The following is a 7,271-nucleotide window of genomic DNA, read 5'->3' as shown; positions in this document are numbered from 1 at the left end:
ATTTGCAAGATACATAACACAACAACTCTACCAAAGTTGCCACAGGGCCTTAAACAAACACAAAGTACATAGCATTATAATCACCTCAATTCAAAACAAAAATGTCCAAATAAAGTTCTGGGGGAGGGGTGTCCTTCACCCAGACATACACTACCCTTCAATTATAAGCTTCCTTCTGTCACTTTCAGGTGCAGTCTCCAATGACCCAAGTCCCAGTCTTAACACTGCTCCAGCCCCTGCTTCCAAGTGCTGAGGGATGACTAGGCAACAAAACCAACAAGGTGGGGTCCTTGGGGGTCCATGGCACTTCACCCTACCCACCATAGACACAATCCCATCCTCCCCCTGGGTCCCAAACTGTGGGATGCAGCAGGAAAACACATTCAGTGCTCCTGCCTTGCTGCACAGTCCTTATCTTGTCCTGTGGCTGAATTCCAAACTCCTGGGTTCCTCCTCCTCCTGCAGGAGGCAGCGGCCCCTGACTTCCGCCCCAGTCTCGGATGCAGGCAGCTCACCATTTCTGCTCTCACCTTATCTAAGTCAGCATGCAGGCAGTTCTGCACTCCTGTTCCATGGCTCCACAGAGTCACAGCTACCACAACTGGGAAACAAACAGCCCCCATACTTGCCTTTTGGCTTGCAGATCCTGTTTGTGACACCATTTGTAGCAGCAAGCACCCTGGGATACCCAGGATGGCTGCTAGCACAGGTTCCTAGATCTGCTTTTCTAAAGGAAAGCAACTCAAAATGGATTAACAATCTTGTTTTAATCAAACATATGTCATTTACCTAGTTCAGGGGGAAAAGGTCAGCAATCCGAACTTCAGAGAATACAAGCTGACAAAAAAATACAGACAGAGAAACAGACCAGCAGACAGGCTTCCAGCTGTCTGACCATTAAATCCATACCTAGTCAGTTACCAGAGAGGGAAGAACCAATATCTGGGTTCTCAAAGCCAGGGGGCTCGACGGCTGCCCAGAGTCTAGTCTGGTCAAATCACACAACTCTTCTCAAAGTGAGCCCCAAAACCAAACCTCACATCAGCGTATATATAGCCTTCTACTGGCTCAGAAAATGTAACAACCCTCTTGACCCACTGCCCAATCACAAAGTAACAAGGTGTGGGCATGCTGAAAAACAAGCCTCCTCCACAGGCTCCATGTGACCACATTCAGCCTATTAGGGGACAGAGTATATTTTCAAATCTGGGAAGGTTCTCAGAGTCACTTAAGCTTATCAAAGGGCCAAGGGGCAGGGAAGATCTTGAGATTCCCATTCTCATAACTGGGACAAACAACACTGAGGACAACCACCTCTGTCAGAAGCAATATTTGAACTCCCAGGAAGACTCATCTTCCTGACTCCAGGCCCCGAACTCTCATCTACTGAGTCATATTGCTGTCCCTATTTATATAATAACAATACTGGAAAGACTTAAGAAATGAGATCAATGAAATGACCAACCACAATTCAAGAGGAATCATGACAAAGGAAGCTATTCACCTCAAGATAAAGAGGGAATGGACTCAGAGTAGAGATTAAGGCATTTTGGCAGAGCCATGGGGGGAGGTATGATTAATAAGGGGTGTGTTTTGCTTGATTATAAATAATAGTGTAATATTATACATATATATGTGTGTGTATTTGTGTGTATATACATATATATGTGTGTGTATATATATATATATATAATATGTTTTACTTTTCTTTATTTCTTAATGGGGGAGGTATGAGATAAAGAGAGAATAGACAGTTTTTCATTGAAAAATATCAAATTTAATATTTAAAATATATCTTTAAAGATTGTTAGATTAACTTTACTACTCCAATTAATTCCAGACCCATTAGAGTACAGACAGAGAGAGAGAGAGACAGAGAGAGAGACAGAGACAGAGAGAGAGAGAGAGAGAGAGAGAGAGAGAGAGAGAGAGAGAGAGAAGTATTTAATTACGTAATCACACAGACCATCCATAGGAGTTAATGATCCAACTATCTATCACAGCCTGGAGAATAGTTATTCTTCATTCTCTCTTTTTTTTTTTGGTCTACATGGATAGTTAGATTGAAATTCCCAAGTGATTATGTACCTCATTTAGGAATTTCTATAATGTTCCTGGACTTGATGAAAAAAAGTTCAATGTCATTTGTGAATTGGATCATCTAGAATACACTACAAGCTACAAGGAATCTCTTTTTTAAATTTTGATTCAATGCTAGATATACTCAATAGTAGTGGAAAACATTTTTGGTGAGCACACCTTTCTTTGTTTTTCTTCCTATTTGACATGAATAATCAAAAGCTCATCAAGATTATTTCTCTCATTCCATTTTCTACAGAATCTTATAATTATTATCATGTGCATAAAAAATAACTGGTTGAAGAGCAGTCTTTAAGGTGCAGGTTTTGATTTTACTTGAACAAGCAAGTGTTCAGCATCCTCCCCACTTTCATATACCATGAGAATTGGTCTTTCAGGGCTCTCAAAATTATATCACCAGCAGCACAGTCAGACCTCAATATGTATATACTTGTTCTGTTCCAGATGACTTTCTCATCTTTATTTTCTTTAGTGCTTTTCTTACTTATAAAGCTATGAAATAAGTTTAAATGTTGTGGTTACACTGTCATCAATGGGGAGAAGAATTTTTAATATAAATCCTGACAGATCTTTTCTATTTTTCATTTATGTGTTTCCCTTCTAGTTCCATCCTTAAGTAAACAGATGCAAAAATATAACCTTTCCCTACTGAGGGAAAGATAAAACATAAAAAAGAATTTTTAAAAAGCAGTGGGAGGGGTGGAGATAACCACATTGCAGCATGATGACAAAGTCCAGGGACTGAAACATTACTGATCTAGGCCTTTCCTCAAAATAGAGGAAGTCGGGGGCGGGGGGGCGGTTGGGGGGGCAAGAGCAGCTAGGTGGTGCAAGTGAGTAAAGCACTGGTCCCGGAGTCAGGAGGACCCAAGTTCAGTTCCAGCCTCAGACACTTAACACCCCACCCCACCCCTCCCACACACACACAAAACTAGTCGTGAAACCTTGGGCAAGTTACTTAACTCCAATTGCCCCCAAAAAAAAAAAAAGCAAAAAAAAAAAAAACCATAGAGGAACTCACCAGTGGTAGAATGGACCACAAGGGTAAAGGATGAAGGCAACTGAAACATCGTGGCAAAATACAAGAGCAAAGAATGACTAAACTAAGAATGATCTCACTTCATTGGGTTGCTAAACAAAGTTGCAGCAAACTTGGTTTTTCTTCCTCTGTTCCTGTTATGTGAGACAATATGGCTCATAATCTTCAAATATCTTCCTCCATAGTTTTACAAATGAGTATATGTTCTAAATTAGTATTGCCCTTGGCTGTTATAATTCTCTGCTTGGCAAGGAAATCAAACCCAGGTGCTTCCTAGGCACTCTGGTCTCTTCATTAGCAATTAATAAAGAATAAAGATCCTTAAGAATTATGGTAATTATTGTTGATATCCCTTACTTTAATCACTTCTCATTTTTCAACATTCTATCCATATTTGAGCTCAAAGAACATTGGAGGTATGGGTTCTTAGACCATTAGGTACATTTAACAGAAAACAGTGTAATACTATGATATACACATCTGACCCCTGCCTGTTTCTGGACAGCTGATCTAAGAATTATTTTTTTTATATTTTAAATAACAATTTTTTGTATATTAAAATGTAAAACCATCTTCACCATTCTCCAGGGAAAGTTTGCCAATGCCTGGTTTAGTTGCTTCTTAATTTTCCATTTTCACTGCAAATGATTTTAAAAGCCTATACATTTTGAGGCTGTTGAGACTTAATATAGCAATGAATACCTGCCTGTGGTATTCAAAAAATCAAATTATACTAGGGTCATAGATTTCCATGTTTTTGCTACTAGACTATTGGCTAAATGGATATTTTCCACATGGGATTCGTGGATGGTTTGAATTCATTTCACCTGTGTTCAGTGTCTGCTTGCTCCCTACAGGTAGCCTGAAGTTTTAACTTGGCAATTAAACTTCACTGGTGGCTGCAAGTAGGGACAGTGCACAGTGTGCTATGTTCAAAGTAAGAGAAGAACTAACTGAAGTGTCTAAATCATCATTGTTGCATCGCTCTGTTCTTTAGAATTTGCAGGAGTGACATAGCGAGTGTAGCAAACAACAGAATAACTACATAAAAAAATTCTAATTCTCCATTGAGCTCTGCCCTAAATGCTAGAAATATTCTGCTAGGTCGTTTAAATTTCCATGGGTACCAGCATAGCACTTCGTTGTCCCTTTTGTCCTTTTCCCTTGATACAAGATTCAACTACTTCCAATTGTACATTTATTTTACTTCCTTTTATGTGTGCAAGTCAACCAATCAACAAGTCTATTAAATGTTTACTATATGCCAGGCACTTTGCTAAGTGTTGAGGATAAAAGATAAAAATTAAATAGAACCTGCCCTCAAGAGCTTACATTCTTATGGGGGAGACAGCATATGTGTACATGTACAAGTAATCCAAGGATAAGTCCAAATATTTCCTCTTTATAATTAGTAACATTTCAACATCTCTCTATCAACAAAACTGAATAGCTAGTTAAGTTCACTAAATGCTGTCAATTTCATAAATTGGAGAAACTTGCTTTCCAAATAGTAGTTACTCATATTACTTTATATTAAATCCCTAAATCTCCTAATATTAAATGTATAGTAAAGATGTTGAATATATAATTTATTAATAGCTAAATCATTAAAGAAAAAGTTGAAAATTTTCCACATGAAAGGACTCTCTATTTCATACCTCTCCAGTTTCTCTAGTTTCTTTCTATCTATGACAGGAAAACATTCTTTCCAAACTTCTCTCAAGCCTTCCATCTGTACAGTCCCCAAAATAATGTTAAAACAACATTCCATTTGGTTCTTAAAGATATCATGACAGGTTATATAGTCTTTGTTAGAGAATCCAGTTAGAAGGATGTTACACCCTATGCAAAATGAATAAAAGTAATTTGGATAAGGGAGTGAAGTATCATGGGGCTGAGAGGACAGGAAAGAGGAAGGCTTTACACAAAAGATGAAGTTTGAGTTGAATCTTTTTTTGTTAATTTTTAATTAAAGAAAAGTTCTCACAGCTGGCAGAAGCAAAAACAATTAGATACTTATGGTTCAGTTGGCTTTGACTTTGGACTCTGGATAGAGCTACTTGGCCCTACTGTGGACCAAGAGGAGCTATTTAGGAAGATCTTTGGGGAGTTTTCAGGATCTTTGTTTGGAGATCAGCTGCAGGAGCACATCGTGGAACTGACATTCATTCAAGCTACAAAGAGTGTTAACCAAGAATTCACTGTGAACATTAATGACACATGTGAGCAATGTTATGGCAGAGGAAATTAACCTGGAACCGAAGCTAAGCAGTACCATTACTACAATGGCACAGGAATGGAAACCATAAAATACAGGTCCTTTTGTGATGTTTTCTACATGTGGGCAACTAGGAGGCCATGAATCCATAGAAACTACTCTTGCGTAGTATGTAAGGGAACAGCACAAGCCAAACAGAAGAAGGTCATAGTGCCAATACCTGCGGGAGTAGAGAATGTCCAAACTGTTAGAAGGCCTTACAGGAAAAAAAAAAAAAAAGAAATTCCATAGTGTTCAAGTTTCAGAGAAGTCTGTGTTTAGATGGGATGAAACAGATACCCATTTAGACCTCTTTAATTCTGTTACTCAAGCTGTCCTTGGGACAGCCAGAGCTCAGGGACTATATGAGATAATCAATGTCACAATCCCTCCTGGGATACAGATTGACCAAAAGATACAAATGAGTGGGAAATGCATCCCCTCGATTAGTACATAGTATAGCTATGTGGACCACTACATTCACGTAAAAATTGGAATTCCCAGAAGATTGACAAGGAAGCAGCAAAGCCTGATGCTCAGCTAGCAGACGATGAGGCTGATGCCAAAATAGTGTGACAAATACAGCTGCTGATGGCAGTACGATGGATAGTTCTGTCAGAAGCATAGGTCGGCCTGAGGCTGGGAAGAACAAGAAGGAATCCCTTTCCAAATATAAGAAAATGTTTAGTTCTTGATACCCCAGGTGAGGCAAACAGTCCACTGGAAACTAGACAGAGGGGTCATAGGGACACATCAGTCTGTCTATTGGACTGGAAAATGAAAGGATCCCAGATCCATAGCACAGCAGTTGCATGCAGAGGTTCTCTGACATACTTTGGCAACAGAGGAAAATCATGTGACAAAATTCCCCTTAGAATAGGGTTACCAGTAGATGGATTTATCAATAAGATATGCTTTAACTCTAAGATAGATCCTGATATCTTGACAAATGATGCAAATTTTCTGTACGTGGGAAGGTAAGCCAAATTTTTTCTGACTGCACATAGTAGAGCAATTACCTACTTCTTACAGAGCCAAATTTTTTATTTGGAGTTGGATGTGGTGTGAATTGTAACTATGGAACTAAAAAAAAAACCAGAAAAGAAAACACAAAACCTTTCCCATAACTTAAAATGAAGCCTCTAGTTGCATACATCTGTGAACTAATTAACTTCTCACTTAACAAGTACGCTGAGGAATTGCCCAAGTGAATCCATCCCTATAGGCTTTCTTTTCTATAGAAGCCTATACTCAGTATGCTTTGACATTGTCCTCTTCCTTCTAACAGGGTATGTCAAAAGCTATTCAATTTCTCTCTTCATCACAACCACTTCTCTGTGTTATTGTTTTCAAAATCCTAGGGGTACAGTTCATCTTGTATAGTAAACACTTTTGTGGTACAGTGAAGCAATTTAATGATCTAAGAAGATTAATGGGAAGGGGGGTTAGGGAGGTCTTAAATGTTTTCACTATAGGGCATAATTATCATTATAGAATTGTCCTTACCCTGTCATCCCTCACATTTTAGTTTTGTCATTTAAAGCCACACTTCAAGCCCACCATACTGCCCTTGTATCAAATCATACTATCTCCTATGTACCCTAAGTGGATAGAATTCAGCAGTTCCATTCAAACTGAGCTCTTTCCAACCATGATTTTTGCATGACTGTCTTTACATTGTTTGCATTATCAGAAAGGGTATATTTAAATTATTTGCCTCTTAAAAATTATTGTCCCAGCCTCAGACACTTAACACTTACTAGCTGTGTGACCTTAGGCAAGTCACTTAACCCCAATTGCCTTGCCTTCCCCCCTCCAAAAAAAAAGAATTATTTTCTCTTAGTGGACAAGTGTTTGGTTTTTTAAAGACAGTAA

At 38.7% G+C, this 7,271-nt stretch overlaps 1 pseudogene; it reads left to right on the top strand.

Annotated features, from left to right (window-relative positions):
* The first annotated feature begins 256 nt into the window (after window positions 1-256).
* LOC138160928 (dnaJ homolog subfamily A member 3, mitochondrial pseudogene) lies at window positions 257-6,091 on the top strand (annotated as a pseudogene).
* The last annotated feature ends 1,180 nt before the right edge of the window (window positions 6,092-7,271 follow it).

Source organism: Petaurus breviceps, unplaced genomic scaffold, assembly GCF_028583685.1.
Source record: "Petaurus breviceps papuanus isolate PSGF00001 unplaced genomic scaffold, PetGlider_PUasm1.0 118, whole genome shotgun sequence".
In the NCBI taxonomy this organism is placed as follows: Eukaryota; Metazoa; Chordata; class Mammalia; order Diprotodontia; family Petauridae; genus Petaurus; species Petaurus breviceps.
The sequence above is the reverse complement of the archived record's forward strand: the minus strand, read 5'-3'. Positions and strand labels throughout refer to the sequence as shown.